Source organism: Mytilus galloprovincialis, chromosome 8 (assembly GCF_965363235.1).
Source record: "Mytilus galloprovincialis chromosome 8, xbMytGall1.hap1.1, whole genome shotgun sequence".
Lineage (NCBI taxonomy): Eukaryota > Metazoa > Mollusca > Bivalvia > Mytilida > Mytilidae > Mytilus > Mytilus galloprovincialis.
This window is the reverse complement of record NC_134845.1, coordinates 52,003,894-52,029,760: the sequence shown is the minus strand read 5'-3', so window position 1 is coordinate 52,029,760 and position 25,867 is coordinate 52,003,894. Positions and strand designations below refer to the sequence as shown.

At 33.1% G+C, this 25,867-nt stretch overlaps 1 long non-coding RNA gene across 1 annotated transcript; it reads right to left on the bottom strand.

Moving 5' to 3' along the window:
* Positions 1–18,535: 18,535 nt before the first annotated feature.
* Positions 18,536–23,337, bottom strand: LOC143043369 (uncharacterized). Its single transcript, XR_012968344.1, has 3 exons — positions 23,317–23,337; positions 21,796–21,894; positions 18,536–18,920 (listed from the first exon to the last, which is right to left on the bottom strand). It is a non-coding gene; the product is annotated as an uncharacterized LOC143043369 (long non-coding RNA).
* Between the last annotated feature and the right edge of the window lie 2,530 nt (positions 23,338–25,867).

Here is a 25,867-nt window from a genome sequence, read left to right as displayed (position 1 = left end):
TTGTGCATTTGTAGATTTTGAAAAAGCGTTTGACACAGTCAGAAGAGACGCATTATGGTATAAGATGTTATTGAATAACATAAATGGTCATATGTATAACATAATTCATAAGATGTATGATAATATTAAGTCATGTTTCTCTTATAATGGCAATATATCAGATTATTTTTCATGCAATATTGGCCTACGACAAGGGGAAAACTTATCTCCTTTTCTGTTCTCACTTTTCTTAAATGATTTAGAAAACTTTTTTATCAACGAGAACTTGATTGGTTTGAACACTATTGAAGATGCACTCGAGGAAAAATTAGATATTTATGTTAAATTGTTCGCAATCCTCTATGCAGATGATACTGTGCTAATGGCGGAATCGGCCAAAAATCTTCAACTATTGCTAGATAAATTCCACTCATATTGTGATGTCTGGAAAATGAAAGTTAATGTAGAAAAAACAAAAATTGTAATTTTTAGTAATGGAAGACAACCCAAAAATCTCAGTTTTACATATGATAACTCTGTTATAGATATCGTTCAAGAATTCAACTATCTTGGGATCTATTTTTCACGAAATGGGACATTTAAACACTGTAGAAAACACTTAGCAGAAAAAGCTACAAAGGCAATGTATGAGGTAATCAAAAAGGGGAGAAAACATGGGTTATCTATTAGTTGTCAATTAGATTTATTTGACAAGTTAGTGAAACCGGTCTTATTGTACGGTTGTGAAATTTGGGGGTTTGGGAATAACGACATTTTGGAGAAAGTTCAATTAAAATTCTGTAAGCTTCTTCTGCACCTAAAGTCTTCTACCCCAAATTGTGTAATATATGGTGAACTTGGACGATATCCCATCAATTTAGATATTAAAGTCCGTATGGTATCATTTTGGTTGAAATTAGTATGTGGTAAACCGACTAAATTATCAGCGACCATTTATAATCTACTGTATAAGCTGTCAAATGAAAATGATGTAAAATTTAGATGGTTAAACCATGTTGAATCTATTTTTAATGAAACGGGATTATCTTTTGTGTGGTTGTCTCAAACATGTATTAGTGACATTTGGCTAAAGAATACAATCAGAACATCACTCCAAGATCAGTTTCAACAAACATGGTTATCAAATGTGCAAGCATGTTCGAAGACATTAAATTATCGAATTTTTAAGGATACTTTTGGGTTTGAGAACTATTTTGATATTTTAGAATTTCGTGATATTTATACGTTATGCAAATTTAGAACCATCAACCATAAATTACCCATCGAGAAAGGGAGATGGACAAATATTCAGAGAGATAGACGAATTTGTAAATTCTGTAACTCTAAAGATCTTGGAGATGAGTATCATTATATTATGATGTGCACAGAGATGTCAGAAAAAAGAAACGAATGTATTGATAAAAAATATGTAAATCGTCCAAATATAATTATGTTTAAGAAAATTATGAATTTAAATATAAAATCTAAATTGAGAAAGCTGTGTACTTTCATTAGATTTATAAATTCCCATGTGTGCCCTCCTGGCTAAATACTATCAGTATAATTGTAAATAGTGTACATATTTTGCTCTGTGTATTCATGTATTTATGTCTGTATTATTGATGTCATGTAGTGTCTGTATACCATTGTAATTGCAAAGGTTTGACAGAATAAAGATATATATAACCATGTATCATAATTCGTTTTTTGTTTGATCTCAACCTGGATATGCATGAACTATTTGCAAATAAACGTTAAGCAATCAGCAATCAAAACAATCAATAAATTCATTCAATCTGTCAAGTGTTTTTTTTTCAATTGTTTGTTTAATGAAATCACTATTACTTCTTTGTTTGTCCAAAATACACATCATGTAGAAAAACCTTATTTAATAATCTAAACTGACTATCCAAAAACTTTGTTTTAGATACAAAACTATTAATTTGCGGACACTTAGAACTTTCGAATGAACAAATATCCAAATTTTCAAACATGTTCAAAATTTTATAAAAAGGTCCAATATCTTTATTCTCATAACCATTTCAGATACATAGGTACAGAGAGAGTGCAAAATAAGTACATGAATGTGCATCTATTTACAAAACATATATAAAATACAGTGGTTTCAAAATAATATACATTTTAGCCAGGAGGACCCACATGTTTATTTATACACTTTATAAGCTTACATAATCTTTTTATATCTGACTTTTTGTTTAGTTTGCTCATCAGTTTTCCAAATTTTACTGTATTAACACGAGCCAAATAGTACTTATTAAGGTATAATTTTCTGCTGTCGTTAAAAAATGGACATTCTAGCAGATAGTGCAAGTCGTCTCCTATGCTACCAATATTACAGAGATGACATTTTCTATCATTTCTATTAACATTATTCCACCTCCCTGTCTCTATTGGGAGTCTGTGGTTTATGGTTCTATATCTACATAAAATAATACTTTCGTGCATATCCAAGATATCGAAATATTTTTCAAAATTTAATTCTAACTTAAAAATTCTATAATTTACTGCTTTTGTAGACTCTTGTAGTTGTGTATTCAACAACTGTTTATATTGGTCATGTAATCGCAACTTAAGTGCATTTTTTAAACATATATTATTACCAAAACATTGAGAAATCCAAATATTTGAAAAACCACATTCATCCAATATATTTTTAACTTTACTCACAAAAAAAGTACATACATTATTAACAGTAAATAGTGTTTTTAATAGTTTATATGCGATAGAAGATAGCTTAGTCTCTTTAGCAGATAATAATTTACACCAATAAGACACTTTTTTAAATTTAATATCAATGTCCAAAGGATATATACCGAGTTCACCGTATACCATATAGTTAGGTGTGGAATTTTTCAGTTTCAAAAGGAGTTTACGGAATTTCAGATGGATTCTTTCTATAACTTCAACATTACCATGCCCCCAAATTTCACATCCATACAAAAGTATGGGTTTCACAACTTTATCGAAAAGATCTAAGTGACATTGAATAGAAAGATTATGTATGCGGCCTGCTTTCAACATATTAAACATAGCGTTTGTTGCTTTTTCTGCTAAGTGTTTCTGTGCTATTTCAAACAGATTTCTAATGCCTTGATAGAGCGTTATTGTTACTTGCACGGAACATCATCGACATCATCAGTACACACGTCATCGTCACAGAATCATATATGACTTTTCAAATTTTGTTTTTCTCTTTTTTTCTCTCTCTCCTCTATTTCACCTATGAAAGCTAGTATTATATTCTATAAACTGTTTGCTTTATATGCATGCCCATTACATTATACTATTATTGTAATTTCATATTGTATTATGGAGAAGACTGCATAAGTGTCTAATCCATTTTGCTTTAATTCAGCAAATAAAATATGTTTAAACTAAATTGAAATCAAAAATGTTTTGTAGTCAGGGCGTCCACGACAAAAATACCGCAAAATTTCACAAGCATACTGTCTTCAATTGTAGACACGTGTTCGCCAAACACTAAGCCTTCCAAAGGCAATGGAATTTGTGATAAATTTAAAAGAAACAATAAAATGGATCTGCCACTCACAACCGTTTATTCAAAATAATAGAATATAGAGCTAAAATTAACATACGAAAATAAGATATGATCCAAATATCATAAATAATACGCTTAAAAATTATTATATTTTGATTATCTTTTGTATCCGAAATGGTTCATTTAAACACATTCTATTGTATTTAACTTGTCAACTTTAATATGTCTCCTGCCAAATGTGACCGGGAAATAGAAATATGGTCAAATTGGTGTACTCCCAACCACCATCAAAACCCGTCCCAAAATGAGGGTGTCCATTTGAATCTGCAGGATGGAGTGTAACAAGTACGGATCCACGTCTGTAATAAGGGGACACCAAATCCAATTTTGTAGAGTGAATGGCATGCTCTCTGTTCGTTAAGAACCGTTACAACAACTCTTTAATGGGTCAATAAGTTGCCTTTTAGCAATGCAAAAATTCTGATCTTACCCAATCAAACCTAATTTTCTGTAACTGAATTAACCTGTATTTTTGAAATCTACACGGGTGTTTCATACGTGCAAGAGGTATGGTTTTCTCTTAACACGGATTATTCATTTATCGTCCCCTTACGACATATTATCATCGTTTCTCTAAACCATACTCGCAAATGGTGTCAAGAAAATTTCTCCCCGGGGATCGAACCAGGAACCTTTGTGTTAGTAGTCCAATGCGCTTACCACTGCACCACGGCTCTCCTTATATTTGTTAAACATTAAGCCATACCACGTCAATGGAAGTTGGTTATTAGTTTTAAAAAAACCTGTCAAAACGCATCTTCCTTTTACAAATATTTAACCAAAAACGAAACATAGTGAGATATAACAAACGACATTTACTGATACAAAAGTCATCTAAATTATCTATCATGAGCTATAAATCGGCATATTTTGTTTGTCTTGCACATCCGAAATGGTACACCCGAAAATGTTCTTTAACACATAATTTGTTAACCTTTTATCAGCCCATTCCCTAGAAGTTGACTGTGACATAGAAATCTGGTTACGTTGGTAATTTTTCAATAGGCACTATAAACCCTTCCCAAATTTGGGCATGAATGTATAGCTGTGCGGGATGAAAAAGTTCGCAGCCACGTATGGTCATAAAGGGGACGTTAAATCTTACATCGTTTGGGATTATAGTGAAACGCTCTCCATACGTCAGAACCCTTGATACAACTCTTATATTGTTGGCGTCTTTTTTTCAATTCACGATAAGACAATAATGTCTTGATTTATGTACAAAACAAATATAATAAACATAACAAACGAAAACCAATGAATTACACATACTGAAATTAGGACAGGCACATAACAAATTCGAATGTGTTGGTGCGAAAGTAGTGTTATACGTTATGTGTACATCCATCACAGACTAAATCAAAATTCCAATAGATTTTCAACCACTTGAATACGTTACCTTTCCTGTATTTGGCAAAAAAAAAAAAAAAATGAAATTTTCTTTCCTCAATGCATTTTCTTTTCGTACTTTTAAAATTAAAAAAAGAAGATGTGGTAAGACTGTCGACAAAATAACGAATGACACTAAAATTTAAAATTATAGGTCTCCGTACGGCCTTCGACAATGAGCAAAGCCCGTACCGTATAGTCAGCTACGAAAAGCATAGAAATGACAAATGTAAATTACATCAAGCGAGAAAAGTGTGCAAAATAATTAAACAAAGAACACATTTTTAAAATCGTAACAAACGACAACAACTAAATTACTGGCTCCTGACTTGGGACAGGTACACACAGAATGTGACGGGGTTAACATATTAACGGGTGCCCCAAAATAACCTAAATTTGATCAGAGTTGTAACAGTAGAACATAAGAAGTCTATAAACATCAGTTGAAAAAGGCTACACATGTAACTCATCACATGGATACAAATAGAAATACATCTAACAAAACACAGAGTAGACGTGGACATAGTACAGATCTGAGAGTACTCGCAGTTACTGAGAACTAGCTGAAAGACAATAAAAATTAATAAAAAAATACGTTTCTAAGACTTAACTATCAATCAGCACATATTCAACATCCAATAGATTTAGTATGCATAAACAGTCTATAGAAGAAAAAAAAACCACATGATCTTGTGCAATTCCAAGATACAGGTATAGACAGAATGCAGAGCCATAAATGTGCATATGTACATGTATATAACAATACTATTAGGTTGGCTTATAGTTTACTGACGACAACCAATATCAATAAAAATAAAAAAAATATTTAAAAATCTAATTTCAGTGATGAATTGTTAACCTTTATTTAGAATAAGTTCATTTAAAGGATCTATAAAGTTACCCGGATCGTTTCTCAAATTCCAGGCTCGATAAGCAATATCTCTGTAAAATGTGCTGTCCTGTTTGAATTAATTTAACCAATCTTCAAAAACAAATCTGTATATACAGCCCGTAAAAGAGTAGTAAGTGATCGAGTTCGCGTTTCTTTACCGTCAGAATAAGTTACGTTATCGACAAACTTATTTCAGAAGTGACATAATTTAATTTTCTTCATCGACAAAATATTTCATGTCCAACGTGTAAGTTTTCATTGTTTAAGTCGAAGTTTTTTTAACACAGTAAAACATTTTTTATAATCAACCTCTGTCATTGGCATTTTCATTTTAACGGTAAAGGATCAAATGTGGGATCTCCGAAATTTCTATCATTTGTTACGAGGAAATCATTTTTCAATCGAACATATGTCTTTGTTCATGACACATATTATGAAATACAAAGGAGTTGAAATGATCAAATACTTTCGAACTGACGGAAACAAAAATGCATAAGGCAGCAACCATTTGATTTTCTGGGGGGGGGGGGGGGGGGGGCTATTGATTTTTTTTTCCGGACAAACTTTTAAACTTTTTTTTGGCGACAAGTCGAAAACAATTTTTTTCTTTCAATTTTAGCATTACATATATAGTGGCAGCTGAGGGTGAAACAAACAATTTTTTTTTTTCTCAGGGTCAAAAACAAATAATTTTTTTCTCCAAAAACTAGAAACAAACTTTTTATTCCAAAAAAAATCCATCGATCTGTTGCGTCCTTAAAATATTCTGACCGTCATAAGATTTAATGTACGGAAATGTTTCGGTAAATTAAATTCAAATCCGAATTGAATATTTATGACACACAAAAAGACAAACCAGAATCTCTTGATGACCAAACGTATGTACACGTTGGGGCGATTTAGAGCTTTTCAGAAGGAGTGAGATTCCACCCTTGTTGAAAGCCTTGTGGAGACCTCTATATTTTTAAATTCCCTCCGTTTTTCTCATGGATGGAGTGTGGTCTCCCATATCTTTTCATTTTCCTATTTACCGAAGGTTCCATGTGAAAATTTCCATTGGATCATATCTGTTCAACTAAATGTACAAAACAGGCTCAAGAAAAGGCTAAAATTCTTTTTCAAACCCGAACTAGAAGTCCATTTTTTTCTAATAGAGCACCTTACATTATCGTCAATGAGTTCAGGCATGTGAAAAATTGTATAATCATACACAAGAAAGAAACCCTGAAGAGGCTTTCAGCAATAATTTTTACCTATTTAATATTAAGTAAATATTAACATGTACATGTATTTGATAAAGTACAGATATAACAAAGAAACTGCCCGGTATCCGACGTCAGAGTACACGTTTTACTGTACGCGTAGTCGGGTGCGTTCACTACGAGGACACTTGTACTCAACTACGCGTGAAGTATGAGTACAGAATCGTCCCATACAGGACATTTTCTATGTTATCCTAGTAACTATCTAACTAATCTAGTATATTATCCGACAGTTAAGAATAGAATCTGGTCAAATTTTGAAGTTGAACATGTGGGAATTTTTGATTTTTGCCACGGACCATTTAATTTTCATGGAGGAAGGGGCCTGGTAGTTTTTAGAAAACAATAGTCTGACCCTGATTTTGACTTAAAAAATCTGCTGCCTCAATATTTTGCCATATGAAAAAAAAATTGTCAACAAAATTTTCCTGTATAAACTGTAATAAAAAACAGAGAAAATGTGTCTATGAGACACAGATGCCCCCTCCAAACAGGAAGTAGACGAATGACAGACCTGAAAAGGGGAGACACGGTACAATTCACCTTGATAAAGCTTCAGACCAAATATCAAACCAATCCGACATACACAAGCCGATATATATTTGACAAACATTTTATAGACCGGACGTACAGACGTACAGACAAGGGTAAATCTTAGTGTCCCGTCGCTTAAAGGCGGGGGCATAAAAATCTGACCAGCGAAGCGGTTATTAAAATATTCTGAGATATATAACTATATACCCCCCCTTTTTTCCCTCCTGAAAATCAAATGTTTCGTGCCTTAGCAGATGTGTGTTAGCACTAAGTTGTTCAATTAACGCGGTTAAGCAGAAATGTATGTGTATTTCGACAAAAATTGGTAAATTAACACCAGAGATTCCTTCGTTTGATCGAAGAGTTTTCTTGCTTCAAGCTGAATAATTCACACCGTTCTACATGAAAAAAAAAAAGATTTAAAAACCAAAGTTCAGGCGGGCTTTTTCACGTCCTAAATTTCGAGACCTGACAATCCGGGACATTTAAATTTCACTTTACCAACAAAAAGATAATCCCAGCTTTATTTCTTGATAAAGGGTCTCTGGTAATAATGATACGAAGTCGGAATTAACTCAGGTTTTAAGAAAAACATACGTGTACATTCTGGATTTCAAAAGTAAGAACTTTTGACAACATATTTGGCCTTGGATAGTGCCTATGTTCAGAAAAGAAGGTCAGATGTTAAACTAAGCTGCCTAATGGCAATCGTCTTGGTTGAGGATCGAAGTCGCCGGATTCAACGTTTGAAGGAGACTAATCAAGGGTAATTTCAGCAGATATGTCGAGATTTGGCAAGTAGCTTAAAAAAGGACTTTTGCTAAATTTTATTTCAGCGTGGCGACCAAACATTTTCAAGAACTCACTGGAAACGATCAAGATTCTATCAAAATTTGGTTCCTATTTAATTAGTTGTTTCATTTACACAAGCACGGTGGGCCGTGGAAGTATAAATGCAAAATGTTCACACTTCTTTGTCAGCTATAGAGTACATTTTTCTTTAGAAATACAGTGTCTAAAATGAATTAATAGTACTCGATATACAATGCAATGAATTATTCCAAACATTTAACAAGTATTCATATCTTCAAAATTTCTGTGCATGAAAATACCAAACTGTATACTATTATTGAGAGGACTGCACTTGTTAAATGAAATACATGTTTTTGTTTGTAGCCAAAACTTCCTAGATCAAAGACATGGGAGTGCAATCCCCTGACACCTGTTCTTAAGCAATGAAAATGTTTCGTTCTAACGATATAGCTTTGATTATACGAATGTAAAGTTTGGTCTCCCCCACATGTACAGCTTCCCCCAGCCAATCCCAATTTTCGTTCTCGTTCCTATTCTTGCCAATGAAAATCTGATGTCAGTTTGCAATGCTAAATATAAGTCATAAAAGTACAAGACCTAAACTTAGTATGCAAGACTCGCGTTTCTTTTATTTAAGACTCGTCAGTGATGCTCGAATCAAGATAATTGAAAAGGTTTCCTACTGGGTAAAGTTTTTTTAGGTGTATTTGGTGTATTTACTTTTGTGATATACAATTGCGTGCAGCCTAACCATCCATGTATAAATGGATATTCAGTTAAAAATGACAAATTTTGTTAAACCATATTTCATTACCAAAAAGCAGATTAGGTGAATTTCTGTGTGATTTTTATAGTTCGTCTGTTACTGCTTTTGTTTTCATTGATTTTTCCTTTGACCACTTGTTGAGGGAGGGTTGGCATACCACTAAACTAGTTCAACTCCACCACATGCATCATGTGCCTGTCCCAAGTCAGGAATTGTGGTCATAGGTTTGTCTTCGTTGTTTTGTGTTGAATGTTTTGTTACATGTACAGTAAAGTAATATTCAGGTAAGAGCAGGTAAATTTTACGCATACACGTTTATTTATTTGAGACGATTTAGAGCTTTTCACAAGGATTGGAATTCTAACCTTGTTGAAGGTCTTGTGGAGACCTCAAGATTTGAATTTTTTTAATTTTCTCGTGAACAGAGTGTGATTTCTGACATTTACCCCATATCTTTTCTTTTTCATGTTCAAGAAGAAATAAACAGCCATTTAACAATATATTCTTCCTTAACAAAAGTGATCAATTTTCAAAAAAATTAAAATCACATATTAATTTTCAAATTATTCTTTAAACTCTTGCAGAATGTCAAGAAAATAACTAAAAAATCTCAAAATTGTTAAACAATCACCACTGCCTTTCACGTTAACATATGTCACTCCCGGTGAATTAATACACATTAAAAAATCAAAAAATCAAATAAAAAATCTTTCGACGATTATTTTCCCACGGCAAGTTAGGTAATTCAAAGATGATAATCCTTTTCTTCAGGCCAAACATTGTACTGATTTCCACAACTTCTTTCCTCAAAGTTTGAATTGGGCACTGTCGAATTTTGAGAACCCTGAGCCTGGTAGCCATACATGTATGCAAAGTTTGTGTCATTTGGGGTATGTGGTGGGTTATAAAAACCAGTAGGAGGGTTATAATTTCCAGGTGTTCTACCATTACTTGGATCAGGATTTTCCGGATTGGGAAAAGTGTGAGATGTAGGCGCCTGTCGTGTATTAGCTGAATTGTAGCAATCGCCACTAAACTTCGGAAACTTCACATTAAACGTTGGATTTTCCTGAAGTCTTTTCCTAACTGGGTCATTTTGTCGAACGTCTTTTTTTCCTAGTCTCTTGAACTTATTGAAGTATTCTTCGATGATTTGGGGGAAATTTTTTCGCTCCCTTTCCAGATCCAACGGAATTTTCCCTTTGTAATGTTGCTCAAGGATGTAGCTGTGACAATTTATCTTTTGAGACTTCAAGAGTCTTCCGTTTTCTCTATTACTTCTAAAAAAAAAGTGTAATCATCTGGGTTGGAATTGACCAAATGTGGTGTGATGACACTTATGAAAGATGACGACACTTGCTTCTCTAGCAGCTTTTTAGCCTTTAAATCGGTCTGAAATTTGCTGAGATCCTTTTCTATCTGTCTTTTACTTTCGGCAGCGTCGTTTACTTGTTTTTTCTCTTGTGGATGCTTATCTTTGTCGTTGCACTGCATTGCCGATACACACTGCCCCTGAGGGCAATTTCATTTAGTATGCCCACTACGCATGTGACACAATCCGCATTGCTGTCGGCTCCTGTCCCCATTAATAAGAGGGTTACTAAATTTTGCAGTAAGTGATTCCAGAAATTCCGTAGCACTCCCTAATTCAACTTGTTTAACACGAGTTTCGTCTTCTAAAGTAGCCATTTCTTCCTGAAGTGGGGTTTTGTAAAGTGTTTTCGTCTTCAAATTTGGTATCCACGGCATATTGGCCAAGGCCATGTATGCTGTTATCATTCACTGGCGCGAATAATGCCTTCTTTGTCTTCACCGTCTCTCGGTCTTTGAAAATGTCACAGTCTAGTCCGAGGTGAGAGTTTGGAGTTCTCTGCTTCGCTGCCATATTTAGATTTCTCTTGTGTGCCTCGGGAACAGTTGACGCAAATTCATTAATATCCTTTTCTTGAAAAAACTTCATGTAGTATGAAGTTGTGAATCCAAGCCTCCTTAAATCTGGAACATACTGAAGGAGATCAGTATTTACGGAAGACAAAAAATCCTCAATGGACAAGCGTTTTGGCGTTCTCACGGTATCCATCATGTCGTAACTTAAAGTGAACAGATGTTAGGTTAGCGGTGGTGTCCAGCCGCTTTGAAGTCAGCAGAACAGTCCATTATATAGACGTGGGGTGTTTATTTAAATGAATTGAATTGAGAGAGAAAAAAAATCAAATATGGATATCTTTTGGCGATGCAAGATACAATTAGATTTTCTGTTGACCGTTTAGAATTTTGATCAGACGCTCCCCGGACTGAAATCAATTTTCTTATACTCGGGGTAAAAATGTCCACATAAGTACAGGATGTTTTTGGTAGCAGTATTGTAAAGGTCATATGAAAATAGTGGTAACCAATCCCACCCCCTCCAAAGAAAAAAAACTGTAACATAAAGTCTTTTTGTCAATTTGTGTCCAGAATAAGAAAAATATGGGATTTAAAGGGTATAGGAAGGTCCTTCTTGTAGGCCTCTGTTGACAATATTTTTGAGACTTCACCCATTTCTTTTTAATCCAGTTCAAGATAGGAGAAAATATACCCGGCCCTTGTGAGAAAGTCAAATGGTTTTCATCGTCCTACGGTTATATTCAATTCTTAACCAGAGATTGACCATTTAATTGGAAAGGGTTAAGGGGGAGGGGCTTGTTTTTTTTGTCGAAAGAGAATATTTTTTCGAGAGTAGCGCGCGAAAATTTGTGTACCCTTTTTAGTACCAAGTACCCCCCCCCCCCCAAGGTTATTAGGAATTTCCCATAGGGTCCTACATTGTATATATGAAACAAAGTTCGGACATGGCGGCCATCCTTATTGGTGGGCGGGATCACTGGATACAAATTCAGAGAGGTACCCATCCTATAGTCATTCCACAAAAGTTTGGTTTCAATTAAGAAAATAAATCTAGACAATAAACGAATTTTCAAAAGGTACCTACATGTATGTTTAGCTAGGATTCGACCTTGGTGGCCGTCCAGTTGGGTGTGCAAGGTCGTCGGATACAATTCTTATTAGCACCTACCAAATGATCATTACACCAAAGATTAGTTCTAATTTAGTAAAAATTTCCCGATAAAAAGATTTTTTTAATGAATAACCCACATGGTCCTATGTTAAACATAGTTCGGACGTTGCGACTATCTTGGTTGGCGGAAAGTTTTTATTTGCATTTGATGTTGAAGGACTTTTAAGAAAATCACAACAACAGCACAGGCGGCCTGGCCACTGTGGAGTCTTTAATAAATTTGGGAATTTCTGAGATTTTTAATTGTCTTATGTTAATTTTTTTTTATTTTATGTATCCGAGTACAAAATTATCAAATCACAGACATTAAAATAATTCGATGCGATTTCTTTAATAAATCTTCAAATGAGTAGATTCGGTAAGGCCACATTTTGGTCCCGTATTTTTGTGGTATTTTCAAAGTGCCTCAAAATCGTCATTAGAGAGTCAAATCAAAGAAAATATATTACTCAACAGAAAAATAGTCTTTGCTGGTTAAGACATTATTTCTTTGTTGCGTTTTGAAGTCTGTGAATTAATCAAACTCATGGAAAATATGTAAATTTGACAGCTCCATTTTAGCGAACTTAGCAAATTTTATTAACAAACTTATATTGATCTTTTATAAAGTAACATTTAAGTATTGAATCAGCACAGTTTCGGGTTTCTCTTAATCAGTTCAATTTTGGGGCCAACATCAGGTCTTATCGAATCATGTCCTTTCTTGGAACATGTACATGTATTTTAATCATCAAATTTGTAGTCCAGATCGACGTGTTTTGATTTTATCTTACCCAATTATTAAATAAGAACAACAAATATTGCTTACAAAACATGCAAAAACACATTGATTCAGAATGTGCATCGCCAAAAAAAGTTGAGTTTAAAACAATGCCGTCGGACAAGGTCCTACAATTGGAGACCTTTTAAAATATTTGTTTGCAAAAAATCCTGATGCTTTAAGGCAACTTCCATGCATGAGACGATTGTTATAACTATTTTTTGGTTAAGCTTTGTCCGGTCGTTTTATGCCTTTTAATTCATTTTAACGTGCTTATAAGTATTGTTTTCTCCCCCTAAACGAAATAAATGGTTCATTCCGGACAACGATTTTTTCGCGCCTTACTGATTTGGTCATAAATTCTTTATTTGATTGTTTACTTTTGACATTTGCGCCTTGCCATGGAGAGACAAAATAAATACGGAAGGAGATTTAAACAAGGGTTTAAATTATCAGATGACTTTCGAACACTGACTATTGACAAATGTTTAGAATATGGTGGTAATTCGGATAACAAAACAATACCAAGGGGTACATTTTCAAAAGTGTCGGAGGAATTAAAGGTGACTGACTTTTTCGTGAGAAAAATGTGGAAACAGTTCTGTATAGATAAAGAAGTGAAGTGTAAACCGCACAAAGGACTGCAACCGAAATTATCAAATCCTGATAGAAAATACATTCTTGCAAAGAAGATGGAAAAACCAACTATTAGTTTGTCGGAATTGAGAAAAAAACTTCTTCACCACTCTGTTGTGCCCAATAATAATGTTTCCCGAATGACAATCTGCAGAGTAATTAAAAAAGATCTGAATATGACGTTCAAAAAGGTGTCTTGGCCTAAGGCAGAGAGATTTACTGCTGCAAATTTACGATACACACAAGCTTTCATCGATCATATACAAACTTTAGATGCAAATAAGATTCTTTTTATGGATGAATCGGGTTATGTGGTCACAGTTGCTCATCGAACTGGAGGTCATTCGGAAGTTGGAACAAGATTTGTGGAGGTGGAAAGATACCATCCGAATCCTAATGTCACCTTGAATTTGATCGTCGGACTAAATGGGAGAATGTATCATAACTTTGTAGACGGAACATCCGATACAAACACATACTTACAATTTATGGGAGAAGCATCGCATGCCAATACGGAAAATGGAATCTCCGTTATTTCTCCTGGGGATACGATAATCGTTGATAATTCACCTCTACACAGGAACCGGGCAGAGGTAACTCTTGCAAATTTCCTCGCGCCGATGGGTGTAACACTGATTTGTATGCCAGTTTATTCGCCTGATCTCAGCGCTGCAGAACCACTTTTCATGAAGTCGAAAATAGTTTTGAAACAAGAACGATTTCAAACTATCATTAAGGAAAATCTGAAATTTGCTGTTTCTCTAAGTTTGGGGGGAGTAACCATATCAGACACGAGAGAGTTCTTCAATGGGACAGGAATGTTCAATGTTTGATTTATTGGTAATTGTCACAGTGACTAAAAAGAAAATAAAAGCGTTCATATATTCTTTATATCGTCTATAATCTCTATACTTTCGTTTCCATGAAAAGGCAAATATAGCTTACGTTTACATACAAGAACGAATTGAACTGTACATGCTGTAGTTTATACATTGTTTCTTTGAAAGTTGTTATAAAGAATTATTTGCATCACTGTATCCAGGTTCATTTAATTTTTATATACTGCTTGCACTGTGAATATTTATGGGATTCAACACTGTAATAGTTTTTCTTTCGTCTGATACAGAATACCCCATATCTTTTCTTTTTCATACCTATCTGTTTATTATGTCCCCGGGATTATGTCAATCATACATTGTTGCAATACCGACATGCTTGTACTTTGTCACAGAAAAAACTGAAATAAATTTCCTTCAAATCGAAGTAAAAAATACAAATGTACCCTTTAACATTTGAAATGTTGAAGACAAAATTACTCTATATCTTAAGTTATTGACGAAGATTTGAAATTTAAACCTCTATAAGATGTGATGTACGGCATTTCATTTTATCATTGGTAATGATCCATATATCTGACAGAGATGAAATATTCATAATTCTCAGAAAGTTTTCATCAATATTGTTAGATACCACTAATCGTTCCAACAATCAAGACAACAGAGACAAACGGAGAAAAAATATGAAAATGAAAAGATATGATTTAAGTGTTAGCATGTTCAGGGAGACGGCACTCAATTTACAAAGAAATAATTGATGTTTTAAGGAACTGTAGAGGTCTCCACAGGTTTTCAACAAGGGTAGTATTCAAAACCTTGAATATGAAAGCCTCGAAATCCATGATACTTTTTCTGTGCGGTAGTTATATCTACAAAATCCAATCATATAAAAAGAAGATGTGGTATGATTGCCAATGAGACAACTATCCACAAAAGACCAAAATGACACAGACATTAACAACTATAGGTCACCGTACGGCCTTCAACAATGAGCAAAGCCCATACCGCATTGTGAGCTATAAAAGGCCCCGATAAGACGATGTAAAAAAATTCAAACGAGAAAACTAACGGCCTTATTTATGTAAAAAAAAAATGTACACGACAAATAATACATGTATATTCATACATGTATATTTATATATTGGGAATTTATTTTTGTTTCCAAACAGAATTATAAGGTTATGTATAAGTTCCTCCGTTCACTACACAATTGTAAATTGTCTTCCTAAAGACCAGCAAAAGTAAATGGCACAAGTTCACGTAGTCATAAAAAAAGTCGTATAATTTACGTTATCGAACAAAAAATCAGAAATACGGAATATTATATGTGAATGGTTAGGAAATCCGTTTCCCCTACATGTTTTAAAAGTCAAAGAAAAATGTTTTCCCCGATACAAACGTTTTAAGAACCAGCTTTGTGTAACCTATAGACAAATTCGACTGGATATAAGGAAGTTAATATGTTTACTCTGATTTGAAATGATCTTTTAGAACTTTTTTTAGTAATTGAGAACCTACAGTGTATGTTGTTTATGGTTAATAGGTGAAATGTTGCATGATCCCTCAAAATGACAGCAAGCGCAGTTTTCCGGACGATTTTCATTTGTACATTGCTAAAAACTGTCAGGTCCTGGCCATGGTATATTTTGGAGAATTTTTTTTTACTGATTTTTACTAAAAAAAAAATATTCTCTGTGTGTGCCATTGCAAGAAATAGTTTTGCTCGTTATTTTGTCATATTAAAAAAAAAATTATCAACAAAATTTTCCCGTTTAAACTGTACTAGCAAAAAGTTTGGCATGTGAAACGGACGAAGACATATTCTAACAGAAGTACAAATACCAGTCCTCCCTTTTGTGTATACATTATGAGAAAACATCTCAAAGTTATTGATTGAATTCAAATCCATCACACATACGGTACACATTGTAGTCCGAAAAAATAAAGGACTTCATTCCTATCAAACACCTTTTTAATTGTTTACCAGTATGTTTCTTTTAGTTTTGGGTAAAATTGTAAAGGAAATAATACTATCAAGACGTCCTTCCATAAATCTTTTTTTTCTGTTCTGACTTTGAAGAAATGACTACTTTTCGCCCAATCGAAATGGTGCATGGACATATTTTGTTTCATATTATTAGAATTATTTTCAATATTATCGGTATTAAACTTGATTATCGACACATGAAAGTTGGTCAGCATTGTCAATCTTTTTAACGTTAAAGTACCAATAGTTCGGTCACTTCTCAATTAAGTTTGTCGATAACGTAGCTAATTTTGACGGTAAAGAAACATCAATTCGATCACTTCTCTGTTACGGGCTGTATATGGAAGAATTTACCAGTAATGCATAGATAACGTTCATTAAAACCAAAACGTCACAACGGACAAGGGCAAAGCGAACGCGATGTCATATATATAAACACCGTAAGATGGTGCCAAGAAGATCCCTCTGACATGTTTAACCCCGCCACATTATTTATGCATGTGCCTGTCCCAAGTCAGGAGCCTGTAATTCAGTGGTTGTCGTTTGTTAATGTGTTACATATTTGTTTTTCGTCTTTTTTTTTATATAAATAAGGCCGTTAGTTTTCTCGTTTGAATTGTTTTACATTGTCTTATCGGGGTCTTTTATAGCTGACTATGCGGTATGGGCTTTGCTCATTGTTGAAGGCCGTACGGTGACCTATAGTTGTTAATGTCTGTGTCATTTTGGTCTCTTGTGGACAGTTGTCTCATTGGCAATCATACCACATCTTCTTTTTTATATATAACCACTCAGAAAATGAAAATTAAAAATAAGGGACCAAAAATCAGCTTTTTTGTCGTAAGTTAGTGTTTTCCGTATAAAACCGAACTATCTAAATCTAGTAAAGGACAGTTATTACGGTTTATATTTAAAGTAAGCTTCTTTGGGTAAATGTCTGCACTATATTTACTTTTGAAAATTATAGAAACTTGTTTTAAATCGGCGGTACAGTAGAGTAGGCGGAGATGAAAAGCGTGTCAGGCATACATAATTTTAATCTCTGCCTCTATTATTAGTCACCATTGGGAAAAACCTATGTGCAGCCCAACCGAAATACGCGAACATGCATATAATTTGTGTTTCCATCATGTATCATTGTTATTTTTTGTTAATCTTGTTCAAATCTAAACCTCTTGACATTCCTTTTACAAACAAATACTGTAAATCAACTTATTTTCGCGAGTAGAAAAAAAAAACGCGAATATAAATCGTCGCGAATATGCAACACTTAGATCTTTCCTTATTGAACTATATCCAGAAATAAGAAAATCGAGAAATTAAATATCCGCGAAATAGACAAGAAATGATAAAACGCGAAATAAAGTATCCGCGAAAATAAGTTGGTTTACAGTAATCCCTTTCTTTGTTGTTTTTGTGTACTGTTTTTGAAGCCATGCGATTGTCATTTCTTTTTCCGACTTTAAAACATTTATTGTCTCTTTGGTATCTTTCGCCTCTCTTTTTCCATTTATATTTGTTATTCTCGTGGGATTTTGTCTGATGCTTGGTCCGTTTCTGTGTGTGTTACATTTTAGTGTTGTGTCGTTGTTCTCCTCTTATATTTAATGCGTTTCCCTCGGTTTTAGTTTGTTACCCCGATTTTGTTTTTTTGTCCATGGATTTATGAGTTTTGAACAGCGGTATACTACTGTTGCCTTTATTTTCCACCTTAATCACTCTTAACCAGGCAGAAAAATCTTTCTGTACAAAAATGCACCTTGGTCACTGGTTCTTCTTTAAGCTTCCATTTAAATATTAATCAAACAATATAATTTCAGATGATTTATTAAGTTAAAGATAATAGACACAACTTTAACATGTTGAATGTTTGAGAAACAATGATAAATATTTCATGACATAACTGATAGTATATTGAAAAAAAAATGTAAGTCTTCGTATAAGAACTTTCGAAATCTGCATGGGGAGTTGAACCCTCAAGTATGATTGATTAAATTACAGAAAAAGAATAGAACTTTAACATGATGAATGTTTTGTCACATAAATGAATGTATATTGAAACAAAAAATGTCAGTCTTTGTAAAAGGACATTTTTGAAATCATGCATATGCAGTTATGGTGTCTTTTCCGTTGAACTGTGATTATCCTTGTTGATAATAAGACCGTTTTCTATGTGCCACACCGTGACCATTTTTTCGAGCGCCGGATTTTCTATGTGACCATTTCCTTAAATAAGCAGCACCATTCTTATCGGCATGTTGTCTGGTAGTATTCTTATTGTAACGGGAATTAGGATCACTCTTTTTTGTATTGGTCTTCTTTAAGCTGTGATATCCTCCATTATTTTTGTCATTGTAGTAAGGTTTGTTGTATCGATGTATATGATGACTAACGTAATCTTTCACAGCGCTCTGTATTTTGGCTCGTTCTGAAGAAAAAAAGAAAAAAACATAATTTGTACTAACATATTCGGAATAAGGATTATATATTTATGACTTCATCTATTATTTAAAGAATACTTTTACAAATCATCTGTTTTAAGTTTTATTTGAATTTGATAACTAATATAAAAGATAAAAACAATATTACAAATTTAAGTAATGATTCATATACTAACATTTTTATAAAAAAAAAAGCGCAACAAAGGTGACGTATGACCCAATGTGGCCTCAGTTTTATATTTTCCCATGTTTTTAGTTTCTAAACGACAAAAACGGATTACAACATTATCATATAGATTTTTTATATCGTTGATGTGTCTTACAGTATTAAATAAGGCTGTATAAAATATTTGTAGATCAGAAACATACAAATATATATTGAATAGGTTAACACATTGACGCGTCGATGCACGGCCGACACTCGGCTAACCGAGAGATTGGTCGGTTAATCTATATTGAGTATGCAGCTATATCGGCGGTTGGTCTGTTAATCGGGTTGGCTAAAGTCTGTTAATCAGGTGTTATCGAGAAAATCATTGAAAGTTCAGCATGTTTCATTGTATAACTTTCTAAATATATTTTCATCATAAAAAGTATTCATGTCTAACAAAACAATTCAATGTACTGAATTCAGTGGTGTAATTATTATTTTTCTAGCATCGATGTACGATCTATAAAATGAAAAGGCGGGTTACTCATCAATAAATGTATACACATTTTACACACATAAAATGTACACAAAATGACACATAGGTTAAATTTACTTGCATTCAATATTTTGAACATCGAAAAAAGAAAGGCATTATGTGTGTTAACCATATTGATATCATTGTGTGAAAAATCTACACGAAAATCTGTATTTTGGTGACATAAATCAATCTTTATTTAAAACCTGGTCTGTTAATGGGTCGGATGTATAAAACCCGGTCTGTTAATTGGTCTGTTAAGAGTTATGAATGGCAATAAAAGTATAATTTTATTGCTATATGGGGTGTTATCGGATCAAATTAGTAGGCTCAAGACGAGCGGCTAAAATATACGAAAACAACACATGTGCAATGAAATATAACATATACGGAAACAACACATGAAATTGAAAATTGATAAAAATAGTATTAATTTCATCGAAGAATGATAGCATATATCATGTTGATTCTGTTTAATTGTCATGAATGACACAAATTTGTCATCTACATTGGTAGCCAGTATATAAATCAGAGATAAACGTCGTAATGTAACTAAACATCAGTAAGTAGAATATATTGGGATGACAAAATATGAAAAATAAAGAAAGAATAATGAGTAAGATAAATAAAATGTAGAAAAAATGACATAACAATTTAAAGAATACAGAAATAAACAATACCCCCAAATCGGACCCTCATGGTACACACGAGAATCTGGATGGAAACGCAGAATATAGAATAATATATAAGGACAGTAGATAGTGATACATTGCTAAAAACGAGAGAAAAATAATACTTGCGTAAGAATACACACTACACACATGAAACACCGATGGCTGTTGAAACAGTAACGGATTGCGATGTACTTATATTGGTGACAAATTCTAGAAGTTTACATGCGAACAACTATGGTGGCAGGTTAATTCTATTTTGCGTTTTTGACTTGGCGTTTTCGAGTTTTCGACTTCGCGATTTCGTCTTTTCGCGATTTCGCGTTTTTACCCTATAGAATATGAAAGGCGAAATCGCGAAAACGCGAAATGGACTTCACCGTCCACCATAGATAACTGTAGTTCTCCTCTGCACTTATGTAGAAAGGAACTAAACGGAATAAAATGAATTGAAACTTAAAATAACCAAATGTAGCTGCATTCGCTCCTTTCCGTTTACTTCTTTAGAGTGATTTGTAAACAACATATGATTAAGTAATAGAAGAAAAGAACCAATTGGATGATGCTGACGCATTAGGGTTTAACGTCCAGTGACAAATATCATGTGCATATGTGAACGAGAACACGTTATATGTACCCTGTGTTGTATAAGAAAGACACTTTCAGTCGGAATTGAGAACGTGCTACTTCGAACAGACACAAAAGTTAAGGCTGATTGAAAACGTCAATAAAAATTCATGCATATTCCAGAGGCCAATCCATATCACGCTATATTGAGGTGACACACCCTTCAATAAAATGCAAAGAAAATCAAAATAAAATGCTCTTTCTGGATACTGTGGCACCGTATTGTCATTTTTGTTTACTCAGGAACATCTCATTCTTAAATTTTTCAAGGGGAAAATATAAAGGGAGCAAAATTATTGTCGTGGCTAAATAACTCTTAACTGACACAATTTCAATTGTCCAACCCATTAACAGACTTTATTCCCATAATTTTCACTAAAACGTGGTATTATTCACGTTATTTTACAATTATGAAATATTTACTAATGTCAATTTATTTTTTAGAACCACAGTACTATTTTTTGTCCTTTAAATGATATCTAAATTTGTTTGTTTCGCCTTTTATTAAAAAAATTGCTATGCGTATAAGCATAAATACTACATACTTGCGCGACGCCTTTTAGTATTACTGAAAACTGCGCAGACTAAGAAATGTTTTTACAAGTGCAAAATGTTCTATGATAGATATCATTTTGTCAGACACTTTTCTTTTTTTGATTTGGTTCTTATAACATGGCCAAAATCTGTATATTTAATAGAGGTTAACATTAAATTAAGCGTTTTACTCTTAACAGACGTATAACCAACCCGATTAACAGACCAATCGCCCATATAGCCGCATACTCAATATGGATTAACCGACCAATCTCTCGGTTAGCCGAGTGTCGGCCGTGCGATGGTCATTGTGTGTTGTATAATGTGTTACCGTATGTATATACCTATTCTTCCAATTCTTAGTTTTCCCTTTTTCACAAACAAGTGCACATTCAGATTGAGGTTTTTCTGTACAACCTTCTTCTTGACAACTACCAATTTTCCTGTAGTATAAAATGATCAAATGCATTACATAGAGATATTTAAAATATCCACCTATAACGTAACGATTATAATTGTTATAAATGTATTTAACAAGTATGTACAAGCTGTATTTTACATTCTTAACATAAGAAAACTCCGAATTTATATGGTTGTCAATAGGTTTTAAAATATTTATATTTACAAGCATACATCAATATTTTCTAAATTTATTAATAGAAATCAAATGTAAATTTTGTCTTCTGTAAGCCTTTTTATTTCGATATTCTCAAAATTAAAAAGAACAAAATTTGTTCCAAAACCGACATAGAAACCAGTGAAATACATAAAAGCATTTACTCTCCGTTCTACCTACATGTTATATATTAATTTATATTTCATTCTTATTATAAGTCTATTCAAAATTTTTAATATAGCAATGTTATGGTTGAAATGATTAGGTGTCACACCACCAATTAAAAGTCTCTTTCTGTTCAACCAAAGTTTGCAATTTTCACAGCTTTCTAAATATTTTACCTTAAGTTTAACTTCATAAAAAAACTAGGTATATCCTGAATCGTACAGGTGTCACCTTTCTACATACATTCAAATTCATATAAGAAAGAAGACAGCTACCGAAAGGAGGTACTACATGTACTAAAAATAATCCTCAATTTTTAATGCACTCATAGACAGGTGAAATTTGGCTCAAAATATATTTTTCTTTCAACAAAAGTTTCATTTCTGCAAATTTGTTGGTTAGTTTAGGTAAACAATAACATCAAATGCACTATTTTTTGTCCGAGTAGGCCTACTTTCACATAGTACGTTCTTAATTTGAGGGAGTAATTGGTGGTATGACACCATTAGCGTTAACCATAGATGGACAATTGTAAAATCGAACACGAATAAAACTTGTTTGTTAATTAAAAATACTAAATTGTTTCGATCTGTTATACTAATATATTAATCTATTTGAAGAATACAGTGTTATTTACATGTTAGATTAAAAAAGATATAATAAAATCAATTAAATGTAAATATGAATCAATTAAAAATTACACGAAATTAAGTGGCACACAATGCTGTAAACGGTAGTAAAAAGTTTGTTTTTGTTTGACATGTTTTTCAGAATGACATGATGTAGTTGTTCTCAATTTTTGTATTTGCAAATACATTTATCTACCTTCATTTTTAACATTCAGTTGTATTGTAATACTATAACTGTTACTTTGATGAATGTTTTGATCATTAATTGTGTGTGTGTGTGTCAATCGTTCAGATATTTTAGACTGTGTTTACATGCATGCAGGTATAAGTTTTTAAATCAGATATATGTTTTTGAAATACTTCTAATTGGTTAAACTTCAATAAATTCTTAAATAAGATGTTTTTGTGTTATATATATATAATCACGTTAAAACGCAGTTCATTCTCCAACTTACCGTCTTTACCATCTTTTCCTGTAAAACAAATCAAATAGCTGTTGTTAAAAAACATTAAATTTCCTGTTTACAAAAGTAGGAATTCTCAAAATACTAAGGTTTTTCTTATCCAGGCATTGATTACCTTAGCCATATTTGACAACACTTTTTGAAATTTTTGGTCCTCAATGCTAAGCAACTTTGTACTTGTTTGGCTTTGTATATTTTTATCTGAGCGTCATTGACGAGTCTTATGTAGACCATCTTGCGTAATAAATTAAAACCCTTGTACCTTTGACAACTATTATGAACAACGAATTGTGCCCCTCTTCCTACCGACTTGTTTTTTTTTATTATTATGAGGCTGACTTCATACAGGAAGAAAGATAAGATGTTAGCAATATCCTTTAACTCTACTTTCCGCTATTTAGATGATGTTCTTTCACAAAATAATTCAAAATTTGGTGACTATGTCGAACGCATCTACCCCATTGAACTAGAGATAAAGGATACAACAGCTACAGTTAAGTCGGCCTCATATCTTGACATGCATCTAGAAATTGACAATAAGGGTCGATTGAAAACAAAACTTTACGATAAAAGAGATGATTTCAGCTTTCCAATTGTGAACTTTCCATTTATAAGTAGCAACATTCCAGCAGCACATGAATACGATGTATAGATCTCCCAATTGATACGATATTCCCGTGCTTGCATTTCCTATCCTAATTTTCTTGATAGAGGGTTGTTGTTCACAAGGAAGCTATTAAATCAAGAGTTCCAAATGGTGAAGTTGAAATCATCTCTTCGTAAATTTTACGGACGCCATCACGAGTTGGTTGACCGTTATGGAATAACCGTTTCCCAAATTATATCGGATATGTTCCTTACGTCGTAACTAAAATCCCCTTCCCATTCATAAATGTGACCTACCGAATTAGACTATTTACCGGATTTGTTATCTGATAAGCACCACTGGTGCCACATGTGGAGCAGGACCTACTTACCTTTCCGGAGCACATGAGATCACCCCTAGTTGTTGGTGGGGTTCGTGTTGTTAATTCTTTAGTTGTCAGTTTATTTTCGATTTATAAGTTTGACTATCCCTCTAGTACATGTATCTTTCGTCCCTCTTTTATAGAAGTAAAACATGAATGAATTTTAGGGAAAAAAATATGCAAAACAAAGAATTTTCGTTATAGTTATTTTTTTATTAATTACATATATTCACAGGACGATTAATATAACAGACCATAAATAAGACAATATTCAAACTTAACATAGTGCCATTTTATTCGTTACGCTGTGACGAATATTTACAAACCGCACAGTTCTGTCAATATTTGTCTCTAAGAACTAAGCTGGACGAAAGATGTGAAATGTAAAATCGTAGAATAACATTTTAGAATTGTATTCATAGGATGATTAACTTAGAAATACACTTCAATATTGAGACCTTACCTGCATCTCCATTCTCTCCTTTCGAACCTGCAGAATGAAAACACAAAGTATTTTCAGTGATGAATTATCTTAAATAATTAAGAATCGTGTTGCTTTTTACAGCTTTTTTTTATATTTTGATAATGATACATTGTTGAAGGCATGGACAATGCAGACTTTTTATGAGATCCCATTATAGTACAAATTATTCCGTTCATTAGTGGATAAGAAATGATAACTATTAATGCCTTTTTTTTACATTTTAAGACCACACTGTAAGCAAAATGCCTATCACAGTTTTCATTTTTTTTGTGCGAACAAACCGCACTATTTGTTGTAAAAACGATTATAGTTAAAATGCAATGATATTTTGCTATAGGAAAAACATTGGTTCAGTACATAATCCCATCAAAAACACAATCTGGGGAAAGTTTTAATGGACACAATTTTGTTACAAAAAAGTTGATACATACCAGTGTTTCCTGGATCACCCTTTTCTCCTTTTCCCCCTAGAAAATATAAAAAATATAAGGCCATGCCAATACCAATCATAAAACAATCAAGTGGTTAGTTTGTTTACTAGTACATATCCTTGTTTTGGTATTACTAAAATATCCTAATTTTGATATTGCTAAAAGATACTAGACTTATATTACTAAAAAATATCCTAGTTTTAATATTGCTCAAAGATCATAGTTTTAATATTACTAAACGATCAAAGTTTTAATATTGCTAAGGTACTCTAATTTGACTGGTATTTACCGGATTTGTTATCTTATAAACAGCACGACTGGTGCCACATGTGGAGCAGGACCTGCTTACCCTTCCGGAGCACCTGATATCACCGCTAGTCATTGGTGGGGTTCATGTTGTTAATTCTTTAGTTGTCAGTTTATTTTCGATTAATGAGTTTGACTATCCCTCTAGTACATGTATCCAAGGATTTGTATAGTAAGATCTTACTATACAAATCCTTGGTGTATCTTTCGTCCCTCTTTTATAGAAGAAACCATAACAAAATGAATTTTAGTACAAAAATTATGCAACACAAACAATTTTCGTTATAGTTATTTTTTGATTAATTACATATATTCACAGGACGATTAATATAACAGACCATAAATAAGACAAA